Genomic DNA, 20,893 nt, shown 5'->3' on the forward strand with positions numbered 1-20,893 from the left:
ATATATATATATATATATATATATATATATATATATATATATATATATATATATATATATATATATATAACATGTACATGACATGTACATGTAATTGAGAGAGAAGTTCGTTGCAGAAGTAGCAGAGAGCAGAGTAGCAGAGACCAGAGATTCCGAGAGGCCCGGCCTGAGGATGGCCACTTGCAAGATGGACGGACTCACGTGAAAAAAAGTGAAGCTTATAAGTTGTAATACAGCCTTGAAAGCGATTATTTCATGATTAGGTACGAGGAAAAACAATGATAGGATGTTTAGGTTTATCATCTTCATACATGCACATGATGTTTATGTTTTGTTTTTAATGAATTTTAATTGAATCAATGTGATGAGATATCATGTTTTTTTTTTTTTTTCTAAGTGAATATATTTTTTTGTTTTGTTTTGTTTTTTATGCAGTAGGGACACTGGCCAAGGGCAACAAAAATCCAATTAGAAAAAAAAAAGCCAGTCCCATAAAAGTGTCCAAAGCGGTAGTCAAAAATTCAAAGATAAGTGTCTTGAAACCTCCCTCTCGAAGGAATTCATGTCATAAGAAGATGGAAATACAAAAGCAGGCTGGGAGTTTCAGAGTTTACCAGAAAAAGGGATGAATGATTGAGAATACTGGTTAACTCTTCCATTAGAGAGGTGGACAGAGTAGGGGTGAAAGAAGAAGGTCTTGTGCAGCGAGGCCGCGGGAGAAAGGGCGGCATACAGATAGCAAGATCAGAAGAGCAGATAGCATGAAAATATCGGTAGAAGACAGCTAGAGATACAACATTGCGGTGATGAGAGAGAAGCTGGAGAAAGTCACTTAGAGGAGAGGAGTTGATGAGACGAAAAGCTTTTCATTCCACCCTATCTAGAAGAGCGGTATGAGTGAAACCCCCCCCCCCCAGACATGTGAAGCATACTCCATACATGGACAGGTAAGACCCTTGTACAGAGTTAGCAGCTGGGGAGGTGAGAAAAACTGGTGGAGACGTCTCAGAATGCCTAACTTCACAGAAGCTGTTTTAGCTAGATATGAGATGTGAAGTTTCCAGTTCAGTTTATATAGGTAAAGGACAGACCGAGGATGCTCGCTATAGATGAGGGGGACAGTTGAGTGTCATTGAAGAAGAGGAGATAGTTGTTTGGAAGGCTGTGTCTAGTTAATAGATGGAGGAATTGAGGTTTTGAGGCATTCAACAATACCAAATTTGCTTTGCCCCAATCAGAAATTTTTAGAAATATCAGAAATCAGGCGTTCTGTGACTTCCCTACGTGAAATGCTTACCTCTCCTCTTCTAAACCTCATCTTCTTTTCCTCACTGAAACTCAGGTGTCTGAGACAACTGACAGTAGCCCCTTTTCTGTTCCCTCCAACTTTCTCTATCCTCATTTTCAATCCAAAGCTGGATGCTGCGTTTATGTGCGCAATGACTTAACCTGTTCTCGTGCCCACGCTCTTGAATCTTCCAAGTTTTCCACCATCTGGCTACGACTACAGAGTCACTCTCATACTAAATTTTTGTGTGCTGTACGAGTATACCTCTCACCTAACTCCTCTGACTATAAGAAATTCTTTGACTACTTAACTTCCAAAGTGGACCACATTCTGACCCTCTTCCCTTTCGCAGAGATCTCCATTCTTGGAGACTTCAATGTTCACCACCAGCTTTGGCTTTCCTCTCCCTTCACTGACCATCCTGGTGAACTAGCCTACGACTTTGCTATCCTCCATGACCTAGAGCAATTGGTACAACATCCTACTCGTATTCCTGACCGTCTAGGTCTAGGAGATACGCCCAACATTCTTGACCTTTTCCTGACTTCTAATCCTTCTGCTTATGCTGTCACCCTTTCTTCTCCGTTGGGCTCCTTCGATCACAATCTCATATCTTTATCTTGTCCTATTGCTCCAGTCCCTCCTCAGGATCACCCTAAGCGAAGGTGTCTCTGGCGTTTTGCCTCTGCTAGTTGGGGGGACCTGATGAGGTATTTTGCTGATTTTCCTTGGAATGACTACTGCTTCCGTGTCAGAGACCCGTCTTTGTGTGCTGAGCGCAGAGGTGATATTGTCTGGCATGAAGGCGTACATTCCTCTCTCTTTTTCTCGTCCTAAACCTTCTAAACCTTGGTTTAACACATCTTGTTCTCGTGCTATACATGATAGACAGGTGGCCTACAAAAGGTACTTAATCCTTCCATCACCAGAATCTCATGCACTTTATATTTCTGCCCGGAATAATGCCAAGTCTGTTCTCCAACTAGCCAAAAACTCCTTCATTAACAGAAATTGTCAAAACCTTTCAAGATCTAACTTCCCTCGTGATTTCTTTCATCTAGCCAAAAAATATCTCCAATAACTTTGTTTCTTCTTCTTTCCCTCCTCTATTTCAACTAGATGGCACCACTGCTATCACATCTATTTCTAAAGCTGAACTCTTCGCTCAAACCTTTGCTAAAAACTCTGCCTTGGACGATTCTGGGCTTGTTCCTCCCTCTCCTCCATCCTCTGACTACTTCATGCCACGCATTAAAATTCTTCGCAATGATGTTTTCCATGCCCTCGCTGGCCTAAACCCTCGGAAGGCTTATGGACCTGATGGGGTTCCTCCTTTTCTTCTCTGTAACTGTGCCTCCGTGCTTGAAACTTGCCTAGTCAAACTCTTTCAGCTCTGTCTGTCAACATCTACATTTCCTTCTTGTTGGAAGTTTGCCTACATTGAACCTGTTCCTAAAAAGGGTGACCGTTCTAGTCCCTCAAACTACCGTCCTATTGCTTTAATTTCCTGCTATCTAAAGTTTTGAATCTATCCTCAACAGGAAGATTCTTAAACATCTATCACTTCACAACCTTCTATCTGATCGCCAGTATGGGTTCCGTCAAGGCCGCTCTACTGGTGATCTTCTGGCTTTCCTTACTGAGTCTTGGTCATCCTCTTTTAGAGATTTTGGTGAAACTTTTGCTGTTGCCTTGGACATATCAAAAGCTTTTGATAGAGTCTGGTACAAAGCTTAGATTTCCAAACTACCCTCCTACGGTTTCTATCCTTCTCTCTGTAACTTCATCTCAAGTTTCCATTCTGACCGTTCTATTGCTGCTGTGGTAGACGGTCACTGTTTTTCTCCTAAATCTATTAACAGTGGTGTTCCTCAGGGTTCTGCCCTGTCACCCACTCTCTTCTTATTATTCATTAATGATCTTCTAAACCAAACTTCTTGTCCTATCCACTCCTATGCTGATGATACCACCCTGCACTTTTCCACGTCTTCTCATAGACGTCCAACCCTTCTGCAAGATCAGCAATCTTCTGATCTTCTGATCTTGCTCTTCTGATCTTGCTAACTGCACGCCTCCCCTCCTTCCGCGGCCTCGCTGCACAAGCTTTCTCTCAGCCCTTTTTCTAACGCAAGAGTTAACCAGTATTCTCAATCATTCATCCCTTTCTTTGGTAAACTCTGGAACTCCCTGCCTGCTTCTGTATTTCCACCTTCCTATGACTTGAATTCCTTCAAGAGTGGGGTTTCAAGACACTTGTTCATCAATTTTTGACCACTGCCTTGACCCTTTTATGGGACTGGCATTTCAGTGGGCATATTTTTTTATTGGATTTTTGTTGCTCTTGGCCAATGTCCTTCCTACATAAAAAAAAAAAAAAAGGAAAACCAGAAGATCACCAGTAGAACGGCCTTGACGGAATCCATACTAGCGATCATATAGGAGGTCGTGAAGTGAAAGATGTTTAAGATGTTCTCGAGGATAGATTCTAAAACTTCTACATAGGTAGGAAATTAAAGCAAAGGACGGTAGTTTGAGCGATTAGAACGGTCAACCTTTTTAGGAACAGGTTGAATGTAGGCAAACTTCCAGGAAGAAGGAAAAGTAGATGTTGACAGACAGGGTTGAAAGAGTTTGACTAGGCAAGGTGCAAGTACGGAGGCAGAGTTTCGGAGAACAATAGGAGGGATCCCATCAGGTCCATTAGCCTTCCGAGGGTTTAGGCCAGCGAGGGCATGGAAAACATTATTACAAAGAATTTTAATAAGTTGCATGAAGTAGTCAGAGGGTGTAGGAGAGGGAGGAACAAGCCCTGAATCGTCCAAGGTAGAGTTTTTAACAAAGGTTAGAGCGAAGATTTCAGCTTTAGAGATAGATGTGATAGCAGTGGTGCCATCTGGTTGAAATAAAGGAGGGAAAAAAGAAGAAGCAAAGTTATTAGAGATATTTTTGGCTAGATGCCAGAAGTCACGAGGGGAGTTAGATCTTGAAAGTTTTTGACACTTTCTGTTAATGAAGGAGTTTTTAGCTACTTGGAGATCCAGTGCTTTAGACCTCACTGGGAGTAATTATCGTTTCGACAGGTGCCTATTGGAAAATGCAACGACGTGACTTCATGTGTGTTTCTTTATAAGATGTAAATTGCGTAAATCGCCAAAGTGCAGGTATCATGCATATTTCGAAGATCGAATAATTGTTGATGCTTGAAATTACGTCGTGTGTATTTTGTGTACTAAGTAATTCTTGAATATTGATTGAAATTAGAAAATTTGCAATTATTATCTCTGGGAAAGAAAATTGTGCAGCGATTGTTATTTTGCCGGCGACGTACCATATGTGTTTTATGCAATATAAATATTACTCATTAATTAAAAAAAAAAAAAACTTAAGTATTTATATCCAACAGCTAGAGAAACTGAGCAAGATCTCGATCACGACATCTCCAAGACGATCAAGAATACGGGTAGGGTGTTGCACCAGTTGCTCTAGGTTGTGGAGGATAGCAAAGTTAAAAGCTAGTTCACCAGGATGGTCAGTGAAGCGAGAAAAAAGCTAAAGGTGATGGTGAACATTGAAATCTCCAAAAATAGAGACCTCTGCAAAAGGGAAGGGTCAGGATGTGCTCCAGTTTGGAAGTTAAGAAGTTATTATTTTTTATTGTCATAGTATTTAGGTGAGAGGTAAACAACACAGATAAATTTAGTTTGAGAGTGATTCTGTAGTTGTAGCCAGATGGGGGAAATCGGAGGAGTCAAGAGCGTAGGCACGAAAGCAGGTTAAGTCTTTGTGCACAAAGATGCAACATTCAGCATTGGACTGAAAATGAAAATAGCGAAAGTATGTAGGAGGAAACAGAAAGGGGCTATGCCTTAGACACCTATGTTTCAGTGAGGAAAAGAGGATGGAGTTTATTAGAGAGGTGGTGTTCTACGGGTTGAAAATTAGATCTAAGGCCACGAATGTTGCAGAAATTAATGAAGAAAAAGCTGAGGGGATGTAAGAGACTTAGGGTTGGACTTAGCATTCCAACCTGGGGAAATTTGTGATTCCCTCCCCAGATGAGGACTCCAAGGCTGGTGTTAGGTGTCGCAATATTGAATTTAAAATTTTGAGTGAAGGGCGTGTGTGTGTGTGTGTGTGTGTGTGTGTGTGTGTGTGTGTGTGTGTGTGTGTGTGTGTGTGTGTGTGTGTGTGTGTGTGTGTGTGTGTGTGTGTGTGTGTGTGTGTGTGTGTGTGTAATGTACTTCTGTGTGAAGAAAGAGAGTTGTCTTTGGAGGGCAGGCTATGACTGCCCCCTTGTGTTGTGAGACAGAAACGGAATGAGGTCACAACTGGGTTAATGGGAAGGTCACAGCACCCCAGATCCAATGTTTGAGACCTCAGTGGGGATAATTCTCGTTTCGGCCTGAAGGGCTTCACTCATTCAGCGGCACAAAGCTGCATGCGTCTATTGCTAAGAAAGTAAATGAGACACGGCAACAGCAAGACACAGAAGGGCTAAAGTAATTTTTGCTGCAGAGCTGCATTTCCCATTGGCTAAATAACACTATGATTATTACTTTAATTATTAGCGTCAGCGAATCACTCCTTCCTGTGGCGCTCTCCAAGGCATATCCTGTAAAAGTCTTACAAATTACACTTATGCAGGTCTAGTGTAAATATTTTCAAGAATTTAGAGTCACTCAGGTCACCGAAAACATCCTTACGGGGCAGATAATTCTTAAGGTGGCGGGCTCGGGCTTGACGGTAAGCCATCTTAGTTTGTTCAGCTTAAGCTTAGCCTAAGACAGAAGATTATGCAATCTCCGGATCTATCTTAAATCTTAAGCACTTGGCTCAGCACAACATGTGAAGTATCCTGCCGCCAAACTGGTCATCTGTGGGGACTTTAACAGATTAGATATCAACGATAACCTACACCAACTACACCTCACCCAGGTCGTGGACTTCCCCACCCACCAGCAAGCCATCCTCGACCTTATACTGACAGACCTGGACCAGCAGTACTCGCCGCCCAAGCCGCTGCCTCCCATGGGACGGAGCACCCACCTCTCCATACTGTGGACACCCACACCCACCACCTCGACCCCCCGGTCAGCTGTCACCAGGACCCACCGCCCCATGCCTGACTCAGCCATGAGAGAGTTTGGGCAGTGGGTGACACAACACCCGTGGACCAAGGTGCTGGATGTGGAGGACGTCCACTTAAAATGGCAAAATTACGTCGCCACCACCACAGAAGCCTTCCACCGCTACTTCCCAACCAAGAGCGTCACAACGCACCCGTCTGATGCTCCCTGGATGACACCCCGCATTAAAAGACTCATGCGTCAGCGGACCTCGGCGTTCCACTCCTGCCCGGTCCTATACAGGAAACTAAGAAACAGAGTGATCAGGGAGATTAAGGCTGCAAAGGCAAACTATTACCCAGATAAGATACACCACCTCAAGCTGACCAACAACAGACAGTGATACGCTAAGATCAAAGCTTTGTGTGGCCTACAAAAGCACACTTCGTCTCTTCCTTGCACCTCACACCTTCCTGCTACTCTCGCGGCTCAGGAGATGAACGAACACTTTGCTGCTATCTGTCACATCTCTCCTCCCCTCCACACCACTCTGCTTCCTGCCTATCTTCCGGCTCCCTCTCATCCCCCCAGTGTCCAGGCGGTGGATGTTTTTAAGAGAATACTCAAATTCAAACCAAGATCCACCACACCCACTGACCTCCCTATAAAAATTTACAAGGAATTTGCTGTAGAGCTAGCAACATCGCTATGCTCCATAATAAACGCTTCACTCTCCCAACACTCTTGCCCCGAGGACCGGAAGACATCTTACGTCACCCCCATCCCCAAAACCGCCAGTCCACAGTCACTCAATGACCTCAGGCCAGTCTCTATCACCCCCATCCCTAGCCTTATTTGTGAAGATTTTGTATATGACTGGGCCTACACCAAAATCTGTAATAACGTGGATATCAGACAGTTTGGAAATATTAAAGCCACCTCTACCTCCCATTACCTGACCAGCTTCCTTGAATTCATCCACAGCCACCTGGACAAGCAAAACACCTCTCTAGCTGTTGCTTTTGTGGACTTCAAAAAGGCTTTTGATCTTGTTGACCACACTGTTGTCATCAGCAAGGCAGTAAGTCTGGGTCTCCCTCCTAACCTGATAGCGTGGCTAGCCGACTTCCTCACAGGGAGGCGTCAGGCCGTTCGCTATCAGGGCTCTGTCTCTACTTTCCAACAGCTGACATGTGGGGTCCCCCAGGGGACCAAGATGGGTCCTCTATGCTTCCTTCTCCTCATTAACGACGCCCTCACTGACATCCCCCATCGCTGGAAGTATGTGGACGACTGCACCGTGGGCGTCCCAGTGTCCACCAAGAACCCGGACTACTCGCCACTGCAAGCGATTCTGGAGCGGCTGCAGACGTGGACGGAGGAGAGCAGGATGACCATCAACCACAGCAAAACTGTGGTGATGCATTTCTGTACCTCCTCTGTACCAGTGCCCCCTCCCCAGCTCTCAGTGGGCCCTCACCCCCTCCAGGTTGTCCGATGCGCCAAGCTCCTCGGAGTCACGGTGGACGACCAGCTGACCTGGAAGCAGCATGTCGCCAGCACCATAAGATCAGCTACATACAGGCTGTACATGCTGCGCAGACTCAGGTCGCTGGGGACGCCGACAGATGAGTTAAGGGGGGTGTATCTTACCTTCATCCTCCCCAAACTCATGTACGCCTCCCCAGCGTGGTCCTCCTCCCTCACACAAACTCAACAGCTACAGTTGGAGAGTGTGCAGAAAAGGGCGTGCAGGGTCATCCTTGGCCCTGCATACACCACCTATGAAGAAGCCCTGAACACCCTGAGCCTGTCCAGACTATCCACCAGGTACCGTGAGGCTCTGGAGAAGTTTGGAAGGGGACTTCTGCATCATCCACGTCTCAGAAACATGCTGCCGCCTGACGCGCCTCGCCCGGACCGTGCCACCAGACACCACAACAAGATAGCGCCCCTAAAGGCGCCGCGTACAGACCGGTACAGACTCAGTGCGATTCCCACCATGGTGCGAGCCATCAATCAATAGTCACTTCTAGATTTGACTTACCTTTAGGATTAATGTCAAGTATTTCCCCACCCCCAATGTACATTTTCAGTCTGTTGACTGCCTAAAGAATAAACCGTTTATTATTATTATTAAACATGGGAAGTTAAGTACGGCACTAAGCATAAACGTTAGGCTGAGCCAAACGTCTGTACTTAGAAATCTTTGTTAATACTTTCCCAGGCACCAAAAATATATCTTCATATCAGATATAGAAAATACATTCCTAATGGTGGGACTCAATAAAAAGGGATAAAACCTATACTAGACTTGTGGCCAAGAGATCCATTAAATCTTAATTCCCTATCTGACATCTATAGCTTCCTAGTTGTTTGGAGCCACCTGTTCTCAATATCTACTTAAGCCACTATTGCCCATCACCTTGCTAACATCCAAGAACAGGAGGATATTACTGAGAACATAAAACAAGGACTATATAATGACAACTTACAGGGGACAAACTACCATGAGGAAAATCTGTTAGAACAATGTTGGCAGGTACAGAGAATATCTAATAAGCCTCACCTATACCTAAGAGAATAGGTAACAAAAAGCCCCAGGCTACAAGGTCAACTTGATCTGGACTGTTATATTTAGGAAACAAGACCAAATGAAAGCATTAGGTTTAATCTGGAAGCTAGGCAGAGACACACCTTCAAAATCATTGATTCGAGGGATCTTGACAAAAAAAAAAAGTCAAAACTGTTTGATACACTAGGCTTATTACTTCCTGTGATAATCAAGTTTTGAGCCTCATTTTTTAAACGTTGATGTTAGTAAATCCTAACATCAAGCCCACGTCGTATCTCCTCTTACTAACTTTCCAAATGCGTTTTTTAAACACGGGTAAGGAGACACGACGTGGTGTTAGGAGAACCCAACACCAACGGCACTCTTTGCACAAATTGGCAGCTCCTGCAGTCACATGTGCCTACTAAAGTGATCTGCTGATTAATGCTTTACAGGAAAGTTTTCTTGCCTAAACAGTCTACAATGAACAGTGTACACACACACACAATGTATATATATATATATATATATATATATATATATATATATATATATATATATATATATATATATATATATATATATATATATATATATATATATATATATATATATATATATATATATATATATATATATATATATATATATATATATATATATATATATATATATATATATATATATATATAATGTATTTATTCTTTTTCGTTCTATCTGTAGTACATTCTCCAATCTTTAGTAGTTGGAGTGTACAGGCAGGTGAGAGCCTCTCCTCAGGCACGTGAGCAGATTTGGCCGGTCTCTGGGAACAACTCTGGGAAGCCTCACCGCCTCAGATTGACTCACAAGATCAAGGATTTCTAGATATGCTACAAATGTATGCAATAGAATAATTGTTTTCAAGAATTTTCAAAACTAAACTGGAAATGTTTCTTAGTTGCCAAATGCTATAGTTAGTATGGAATCATGTTATTAATCCCATGCTATTGAGTCTTGTGCTTGTGGTTATGAGATAATTAACTACAATATCAAGATCAATAAAAAAAAAAGTGGTGATAATATTCTAGAGCCCATTATTATTGGTCGTTTTAGTTCCCTTCTTTCGCAGACACATTTGAATAGACGTAAAACGTAATAAAGAGGGGTGGGGGAAATGCTACCTTCTATGTAACTCCCCAAAATCTATTCGAATGTGTCTGAGAAAGAATGGAACTAAAACAATCAGTACTGACGTCTAGAAAGATCTCTAGAATATTACCATAGTGGCTTCATATTGAAATTGGTGAGATGTACGTACGTACCAACTAATAATAACTAACTCGCTAGCCCCCACGTAGCCAAAATCTGATACACCTGTATCATAATATTGCCTATTTTTTTCTTTTTTTTTTACTGTATTTGCCAATCCAGTTAAAAATTTAACATTTTCAGTATGATATGCTGTATACAGTTAGATGAAAAACTTTTTTTTTTTCCATCTACTAGATAATGGTGATAAAGCCAAGTTACAGCATATAACACATTTCTGACCAAGAATAACTAAAACTTAATATATGGTACACACACACACACACACACACACACACACACACACACACACACACACACACACACACACATACAGAGAAAAATAAATAAATAAATGTTGCAATTATTATGTGAAGATGTTGTAAACCTTGGAAAGGTGATGAAAATCCACAGCTCTTTCACTCTGGGGGTTGATCCGCACAATGTAAACGAACCTCAACTCGGATAAAGGCGCTCGAAAGAACGCATTTATAAACATCTTCCTTACGATGATGAATACTATTTTTCTTTAGCATAGAAGTATGTATATATATATATATATATATATATATATATATATATATATATATATATATATATATATATATATATATATATATATATATATATATATATATATATATATATATATATATATATATATATATATATATATATATATATATTTTTTTTTTTTTTTAACATAACTTTCAGTCGCATATAAATCGTGAACATCATTGTGTTTCTTGTTTGGGAAAGGTAGGGCACACCAACAATTATTACAAGAACCTGTATTGTCTCCAACGAGTTGACACTAACACCACGGTTTAAAAAAAAATAAGACGTACTAAGAACCAGCTACATTGGTATTAGTAACTATTAACACCACGTTTAAAATATCGGGCCTAGAATATCGCTACAAGGCCTGTGGAGAGGGAAAAAAAAAATCATGGAATCAGACACTACTTGATGGATTTTTGCAGTGGGATCTACTTCACCAGGAACTCAAGACAAATGTAACAAATAATCCCTTCAGTAACTATAATACAACAGGAGACAGACTTACACATCTTAAGTGATAACAGCAATAAGGCAAATGGAGCTTGTGCCTACCTTTGTTGCAAGGGGTAAGGGAACTTGATAACAGGGGAAACTAAGATTGACCCACAAAAAAAAAAAAAAAAAACTAAACTGCTCGTAGAACTAACTCTTCCTAGCTGCAAGGCTAACCACTTTCATCTACGAAGCCTATTAGGGAATAATTAACATAAGTACTAAATTACGTTGTGACAGCCAAATTGCCCTATGTTAGTTGCAGAGTCAGAAGACATTACCAATATATGTAAGGAATAAGATAACAGAAATCAACCACCTTTTTCCTAATATAAACTATGTAACTACTAAAGCGGATCTCTTAACTTGGGGAATAAATACAGATGAGCAAAATAAATCCTCTCTGTGGTTGCAAGAATCCTCATGGCTGTTCCACAAAAATGAGTAGCCAGAACTATAAGTTAACATGGCTCAACTCGCTGAAACAGAAGTAATTGTAAATACAGTCACAACACCACCTAAATTAATGGAATGGGAGAGATACATTATGGCAAAGGTTTAAGAATATTAGCAAGGATACATCGCTATATTAATATCCTGAAGGCTCAGTTAAAGGGTCTATCAATACCAACCCAACCAGTGAAATGGGAAAGGAAAAAAAAATGCAGAACAATGAATTACTTAAATTAACACAAAGAGAACTTTCTAGAGAACACACCTATCTCATAAGGAAGGTTGATAGGTCCTCATAAACGAACAGGATCCTCCAATTAGGGTTAAAACCTAGAAAATGACATCATAAGATGTGATGGGAGAATACAACTGGCTAACGTACCCGAGTCAACCAAACTTTGTTTTGCTCCCCGGCCATCACCACATAACCAGCCTGCTAATACAAAGATGTCATGAACTCAACCATCATTATACCACCAACTTTATTGTGGCCTATATGAGGCAGAAGTGGTGGATCCCTAAAATGAGGCAGACTGTAAAAGAAATACTCGGAAAATGTAAAATATGCCAGAAATATCAAGGCAGACCATACTCTTGCTGATGTACCGACACTACTACAATTTATAACTAATATAAGTGAACCCTTTAGTATTACAGGAGTGGATTTCACTAGTATCCAAGGGAGAGGCTAATCAGGTTGCCAAGACATACATCGTTCTATTCACCTGTGCTACCACCAGAGCTATCAATTTAGAACTGAATGACTTTCCTGAACGGCTTTAGACGATTTTCACGCATACTGGGTGTACTACAACTTAAATTAAAGTGATAATGCATCAACTTTTGTTACTGCTGTCATTTGCATCAAGGAAATTGTGCAAGATAATCAGATAAATAATCATTTACCATTAATCAGCTGTGAATGGAAATTCATCCCAGATCGATCCCCCTGGTTGGTGCCATATGGGAAAGGTTGATAGGGACATTAAAAATTAAATTCAGAATGGTCCTGGGCAAAGCATTAATCACATTTGATGAGCTGCAAACTATCATATAAGAATTAGAATCCACTGTAAATGATAGACCCTTAACTTACGAAAGCAGTGAAATCAGTGAACTCAATCCCATAACCACTTCGCAGTTATTAAAAGGCACAAGGTTGAGATGTTTTTCTAATCAGCATTTACTTGATGAAGTATCTGGCCCATCCTATGGTTCCATACAAAATTTAACAAAAATAATCACTTCTATAAATAAATTACTAAATGATCTATAGAAAAGGTTGGTTGTAGAATAACTTTTATCTGAGGGAGTCTCATAGGTGCATAATTGCCAAAAGAAGGCGTAATATATCTACGAGGTGGGGACATCGTCCTTATTCATGACGACATCTAGATGAAAACTTGGTAAAATCACTGGCCTACAGGAGAGACAAGACGGGTTAGTAAGGATAGCGGACGTAAAGACCTTGGCCACTATCACTCGTCTCGTTGCCAGTTTGTATCCACTAAAACATCTGGTGGATTTAGCGCCCTCTACTGATAACGTCCAGGTCCACGGGTATGTCCAACCAACGACTCCTGCGACAAGCGACGGTACGTTCCGCAGACTTATGGAAATAAAAAAGTTGTACCAGTCAGATTTAATATCGTTTCCTCATGTAAATATGTTTACCATATTTTTCTTCTTCTTTTTTGTCGGTGGAAGGAGTATGTCGAAACTATCATTCCAACAGGCTATTTTATGGTAGTGAGTAATATTCTAAGTATAACAATCCACCTGAGCTTGTTGATGAATCAATGAGAATCCGGATCCAGCGGATTTGTTCTCCCAGTGTAAGTTCATTCGAGATCTATCCAGAACTCGGTATCAGCGCATTCGTGAAGAGCATGCCAGATGTACTGTTCGATCCCTTATTTGCGCCCTGCCGTCACGAAGTAAACATCTCCCTGCTGCTCTGAGGATGAATTCGGTAGATGGTATATTCGGCTTATGGTTTCTTGGGATGGTTTGAATACTCAGATACATTTTTTTTTTTTTTGTGTGTGTGTGTGATGAATGCCATTGTTCTTATATTTTATGTGCTTTTTGTTGCTTCAATAAAGTCTTATTTTGGTTTCCAGTGGACCACGCAGGCCCACACTCCATAAGACGAATTCTCTTGTAAACATTAAACATGGCGGAGGCGCAGAGGTGATAGTGTTTATAAGCGAATTCGTCTCAGGCAGTGAACAGAGCAGTTCACCGCTCGTCCTTACTCAACCTACTACTATTCCAGTTATACATTGCACCCAAGAATATAGCTTAGGACCTATTTAGTTTCAGGACTGTGTACTTGTAGGTACTTAGCCTAATTTATGTTCCCCTAGAAGCGAGGTAATTCCATTCTATAATCTGGCGTTAGTTAATGCATGTTAATTTTCCATCACCTTCATCACAGGTAATACTCGCTCAATTCTTTTTCACAGTTTGCCATATAAAACATTAGTCCTTGTAGCTACCAGTGGAAAAAAAAATGTTTCAAACGAAATATGAAGCAGTAAATAAGAAATAAATGCGAAAACACTGAGAACTCTGTTACTAGTATTTAGCTTACAAGAACTGTTATGTAGTGTGCATCTTGTTGATACTGTTAACATAAACTCAGGATTAATGATTTATAGTATATATGAGTCGAAGCAGTATATCAAGATGTATAACGATAGGCGGTTTCAGGTGCATCTCCAGTTAACTGTGTGGGAGCGTATACGGAGTCCTACATTAAAACAGCAGACGGCTACCGGCAAAATAGCAATGTGGTCGAGCCCATGAACCTATCTTTCTCATACTTTTTTTTTCACCCCTTCTCTTCCCACTCACTTTTTCTTAGCTTTCTTTTCTTCACCCCCTTTAAAAATAAAAAAAATAAAATAAAATTCGCTGCTGGGATGCTCAAAACTGACAAGATACTGAAAATGGGTATCAAATAAGACTCAGACTGAGACTCGAGACTGAAAAATTAGCAGTGTGGTAAAGCCCACACTTTCTTCTACTATTCTTCACCCAATCCTTTTTATCCCATTATCTCCTCTACTCTGCTTCGCCCACCACTTCTCTTAAAAGAAAAAAAAAAATCGCTGCTGGATTACCAGCCGCCACAAGCTGGCAATACCTGGCAATACATTCTCCCGGTTGGATGTACGTTGGTTGACGGGAAATGAATGTAAACAAACATTACTCCACAAGATGTCTTCCTCCAGCAAAGATGGTGAAGTGTTAGCTGCATTTCCTTTGGCTTAGCGGAAACTAAAACTAAAACGCCTGTGGACGTCCCTGGCTGAGCAGAAGAGAAGAAAGGAGTGTCTACCATACTATTTTGCCTGAGCTGAGCGTGAAAGACCCAGACACTATGAGACAGTGGATATGGCTCAGCAGGGAGCAGTATCATGCTCTTTGGCGGCTTGTGACTCACTTTATCAAGAAGGGAGATACCTGACACTTATGCTGCGTTATCTAGCACCAGATAAGGAAGAGCGATCGGTAATTATTACGAACTTCTGCAGTGGTTACTTCTCATTTATACTGTACCCATTCTTTATTTCTGGTATTACACCATTCTCACCAACGCTGTTCTTTTTTGAGGGAGCGCACCCCAGAGCTATCCAACCATGCTCAGAATGTGCCAGTAAGGTTAGTATCCCTGTGAGGGTCCAAGGGGACGCAGCCCCACGGCTAGGTTAGGTTATATTAATATTCCTTGGGGGTCCAGGGGGTCGCAGCCTCCTGGCTAAGTTAGGTTGGGCTAGTATCCCTGTTGGGGACGGCAAGGTTGGGTGAGGTTAGTTAGGTTAGTTTGGTTTGGAAAAGTTGGACTATTCTGGCAGGCGGGGGGGAGGTCCTCCCAGCTAGGTTAGGTTAAATGTTAATTGATACCTTTAATATAATGTGAATTTTATTGGTTTACATACCTTAAGAAACGTTGTGGGAATAAACCTTCAGTCTAATTGATGATATATATATATATATATATATATATATATATATATATATATATATATATATATATATATATATATATATATATATATATATATATATATATATATATATATATATATGAGAAAAAATGTTTTTTTTTTTTCAAAGCTCAGACCTTTGCTTATCCCAGAAATCTCATTCTCGGCATGCCATTTCCGGACCAGTCTCACGTTGATATCCACAATCAACACATAAGTGCAATATAGCAGGTGTTGGGACCCAAATATGTCAAGCTTCCCTGCAGTGAGGACGAGTGGCAATAAGTTGCTAGTGATTTCTTCACAGAGTGTCTAGGGACACTAGATGGAAAACTTAATGCTAAGCCTCACAACTCGGTTCGGACTACTATGACTATAAAGGTCATTTTAGTGCCATAATGATGGTACTTGTTAATGCCAACTATAATCTTTTTCTATGTAGATGTTGGTGCTTGTGGTACAGCAAGTGATGGTGGAGTCTGGGATCACTGTAGCCTGAAAAATGGACTGGAAAAAAATGTCATTATGATATCTGAACCAGAGAATATCGCCTTCACTAATAGGCAGAGCCTATATATAATTTTAGGTGATAATGTTTTTCCTTTACAGTCCTACGTAATGAAAATTTATGCAGAACGAGGTCTGACACAAGAGCAAATAATTTTCAATTACCGTTTGTCTAGAGCAAAAACGATGTCAGAAAATGCATTTGGCAAACTTGCTGCCAGATTTCAAATAAAAAAAAAAAAACTATCAACACATCTCCACAAAATGCAAAGGACATAGTTCTTCCAACTGTAGCTCTATACAATTTTTTTAGACACAATTCAAAAGACACTTACTCGCCTAATGAGCTGTTAGACAGAGAGAGTGTGAACAATTGTAAGGTGGGACGAGGTCAGTAGCATGATTACCCACACAATGCTTTGGAGATGCTGCGAGCAGATCCCAGAGGCCAAACTGTAGCTGCAAAAAATATCCCTGATTTAAAGATTATTTAAACTTAGACGGAAAAGTGTCATGGCAAGACCGCATGACTTTATTGCACTGATGGGAAAAAAACAATAATAAGCAATGGTCTTCTTGAACTCAGAGTCTGCCCATTCATACTGACAACTCCACACATATTTTTTTTTCACGTCATTTACCGGACATCCCTCTCAGCAGGAACTAGACATCTCAAGGGGAGACACTGTTTCTGTGTTTTCGCCCTATTATGACTTAACTCGTTTCAAGAGAGAAGTGGCAAGGGATCTAGTTTGATGATACGGACCTTATTCTAGACAAACATTCTTTTAAGGAAAATTGTGACGTTGGCGGTGTGGAGGCAAGTGTATCTGGTCTGGAATTTCGGATTCACTTTTAGTAAATTTTTTGCAGATGCAAGTAATGCTTACACTCAAATTATATTTAACTTTTATAGTTAAATATAATTTGAGTGTAAGCTTTTAACTCATATTTTTGTTTCCAATGAAAGGAGAGATTACAACTAATACTGATTATCAAAAACATGCCCAAATGCTTGGAAGAGGTTTTAGTAAAATAAAACATGATTTTTTTTTATGATCATGCATTTTAGCAAAATAAAACTATTATTATTATTACTATTATTATTATTATTATTATTATTATTATTATTATTATTATTATTATTGTTGTACATTCCCCACTCATTTTCTCGTCCTAAACCTTCTAAACCTTGGTTTAACACAGCTTGTTCTCGTGCTATACATAATAGAGAGGTGGCCCACAAAAGGTACTTAAGCCTTCCATCACCAGAATCCCATGCACTTCACATTTCTGCCCGAAACCATGCCAAGTCTGTTCTCCAATTAACCAAAGATTCCTTCATTAACAGAAAGTGTCAAAACCTTTCAAGATCTAACTCCCCTCGTGACTTCTGGCATCTAGCCAAAAATATCTCCAATAACTTTGCTTCTTCTTCTTTCCCTCCTCTGTTTCAACCAGATGGCACCACTGCTATCACATCTATTTCTAAAGCTGAAATTTTCGCTCAAACCTTTGCTAAAGACACTACCTTGGATGATTCTGGGCTTGTTCCTCCCTCTCCTCCACCCTCTGACTACTTCATGCCCCCTATTAAAATTCTTCGCAATTATGTTTTCCATGCCTTCGCTGGTCTAAACCCTCGGAAGGCTAATGGACCTGATTGGGTCCCTCCTATTGTTCTCCGAAACTGTGCCTCCGTGCTTGCACCTTGCCTAGTTAAACTCTTTCAGCTCTGTCTGTCAACATCTACCTCTCCTTCTTGCTGGAAGTTTGCCTACATTCAACCTACATTCTAATCCCTCAAACTACCGTTCTATTGCTTTAATTTCCTGCCCATCTAAAGTTTTTTAATCTATCCTCAACAGGAAGGTTCTTAAACATCTATCACTTCACAACCTTTTATCTGATCGCCAGTATGGGTTCCGTCAAGGCCGCTCTACTGGTGATCTTCTGGCTTTCCTTACTGAGTCATGGTCATCCTCTTTTAGAGATTTTGGTGCTGTTGCCTTGGACATATCAAAAGCTTTTGATAGAGTCTGGCACAAAGCTTTGATTTCCAAACTACCCTCCTACGGCTTCTCTTCTTCTCTCTGTAACTTCATCTCAAGTCTCCTTTCTGACCGTTCTATTGTTGCTGTGGTAGACGGTCACTGTTCTTCTCCTAAATCTATTAACAGTGGTGTTCCTCAGGGTTCTGTCCTGTCACCCACTCTCTTCTTATTATTCATTAATGATCTTCTAAACCAAACTCCTTGTCCTGTCCACTCCTACGCTGATGATACCACCCTGCACTTTTCTACGTCTTTTCATAGACGTCCAACCTTTCAGGAGGTAAACATTTTACGCAGGGAAGCCACAGAACGCTTGACTTCTGATCTTTCTAAAATTTCTGATTGGGGCAGAGCAAACTTGGTATTGTTCAATGCCTCAAAAACTCAATTCCTCCATCTATCAACTCGACACAACCTTCCAGACAACTATCCCCTCTTCTTCAATGATTCAACTGTCCCCCTCTTCTACACTGAACATCCTTGGTCTGTCCTTTACTTATAATCTGAAGTGGAAACTTCACATCTCATCTCTCGCTAAAACAGCTTCTATGAAGTTAGGTGTTCTGAGACGTCTCCGCCAGTTTTTCTCATCCCCCCAAGCTGCTAACTCTGTACATGGACCTTATCCGTCCATGTATGGAGTATGGTTCACATGTCTGGCGGGGTTCCACTCATACTGCTCTTCTAGACAGGGTGGAATCAAAAGCTTTTCGTCTCATCAACTCCTCTCCTCTAACTGACTGTCTTCAGTCTCTCTCTCATCTCCGCAATGTTGCATCTCTAGCTGTCTTCTACCGTTAACTGCTCTTCTGATCTTGCTAACTGCATGCCAAAGTGTCCTGTTCTTTCTGTAAAAGAATTAAAAGTACAATCTCAAACCTTTATCTATCTTGAGCTCGCTGATGCATTGCTCCCTCTGGGAGCTGTGCAACGGCTTTCTAATCCAGGTCCTTGGATTCATAGCTAAGTATGCTTACCACTGCACCATTGAGTCATATACAGAGTTACCTATATTAATCAAAAGTTTAGTGTGAATTGAATGACCATTATCTTTCTGGAACTTTAGTCTAACTTTTTTAAATGAAGTTATTGATGCAATAATATAAGAAAATAATGATTCCATAGAAAGCAAGTAATACTTTCACTGCCACAGAACAAACTGCCTTTCCTTGAATATCATTGAAACCTCCTGCCCACAATCACTTTTAAGTAGATGAGGCAGTCATCTCCTATATCTCCTTCCTCCTAAGCCACCATTAACCCAGAGTTAGGGAAAGTCCCAGGACCCCCTCAATAGGCCAATTTATTTTATATTATTATTATTATTATTATTATTATTATTATTATTATTATTATTATTATTATTATTATTATATTTATTTCTTTATTTTATTTTTTTATTTATTTACTTATTTATTTATATTTTTTTACAATTTCTGTATTCTTCCAAGTTGACTTGGTTTCGGTGACAGCCACTGCGTCACTGAGAAAAATTGCGGTGTCATACAGATGCCACTTTGTACGAGGGGTTGCCCTAGACCCATTTAGGGCCTTCTGATTTTTTATTTTTTATTTATTTATTTTTTTTTTTTTTTGTGTGTGTTGCTGGAGGAACCATGTCTTATTATTCTTAAACTTGAGACAGACATCATCTGCAATGTGAGAAGTCATGTAGGAAACAGTTTTCAGGAGTAAGGGTTGATCATATCCCCCTCCTTAGATGGTACTATCCTCAAACTCAAATTTCCTTGTGTGCCTAATTATATTTGAGATTTTTGAAGCACTTGAGTATGGATAGCATGGAAAAAGAATTAAAACTTTAATGTAGCCAAAGAATAATTATAATTTCTGATCAAAGTACGGTATGGACAAGATATAAGGATTACATTTTTACAAATATTTCTTTTTTTCTCTTTATGCAGCTATCTCTAACACTCAATACTAAGGACCATGATATCTGAAGAGGAATGTATTCTCATTAGATTTAGTATTTGGCATTTTATTTTGTAGTTTCAGGTAATGTTCTGTAGTTGTGAGTAAACAGGTCTCACATTATCATTCATTAACCACTTGAGCTACATGGAAGTGTTGAATGATGGCACGGGTGGAGATTGCAGGTCCCTTGTGCTGAGACCATCCCACGACATGCTCTGTACCCTTACGAAGAAGACAAGTAAATATCTATCCTTAATCCTATCCTTATCTAGCTTAACCTAAACTTTATTTAAAACAAAAAAAGTAAAGTTAAGTAATGCTTGATTATTGATGTTGGACTAGGTTAAGTTAGGTTAACATAATCTAGCTTTTCCAGGCCTTACCATGTTAATATAATCTAACTGAGGTTATCTTACCAACTTTTTTTTTTATTTATTTATTTTATCTTATTTTATTTTATTTTATTTTATTTTATTTTATTTATTTATTTATTTTTCTAAAGTTAGTGTAAGTTAAGCTATTTCAAGCATATATTCGTAGATGAAGTTTTCTCTTCTAAGTAAGACTGGAAACCAAAAAACAAGATGGCCTCAGTGAGCAGTGCGAGACTGCTCGCACATGCGCAAAATGTGCGGGGACTTTTCTGCATGCAGGCTCTCCCGTAATTTCAGGTTGGAAATCTCTCATGTCAGTATGGG

Source organism: Scylla paramamosain, chromosome 44 (assembly GCF_035594125.1).
Source record: "Scylla paramamosain isolate STU-SP2022 chromosome 44, ASM3559412v1, whole genome shotgun sequence".
NCBI classification, from domain to species: Eukaryota; Metazoa; Arthropoda; class Malacostraca; order Decapoda; family Portunidae; genus Scylla; species Scylla paramamosain.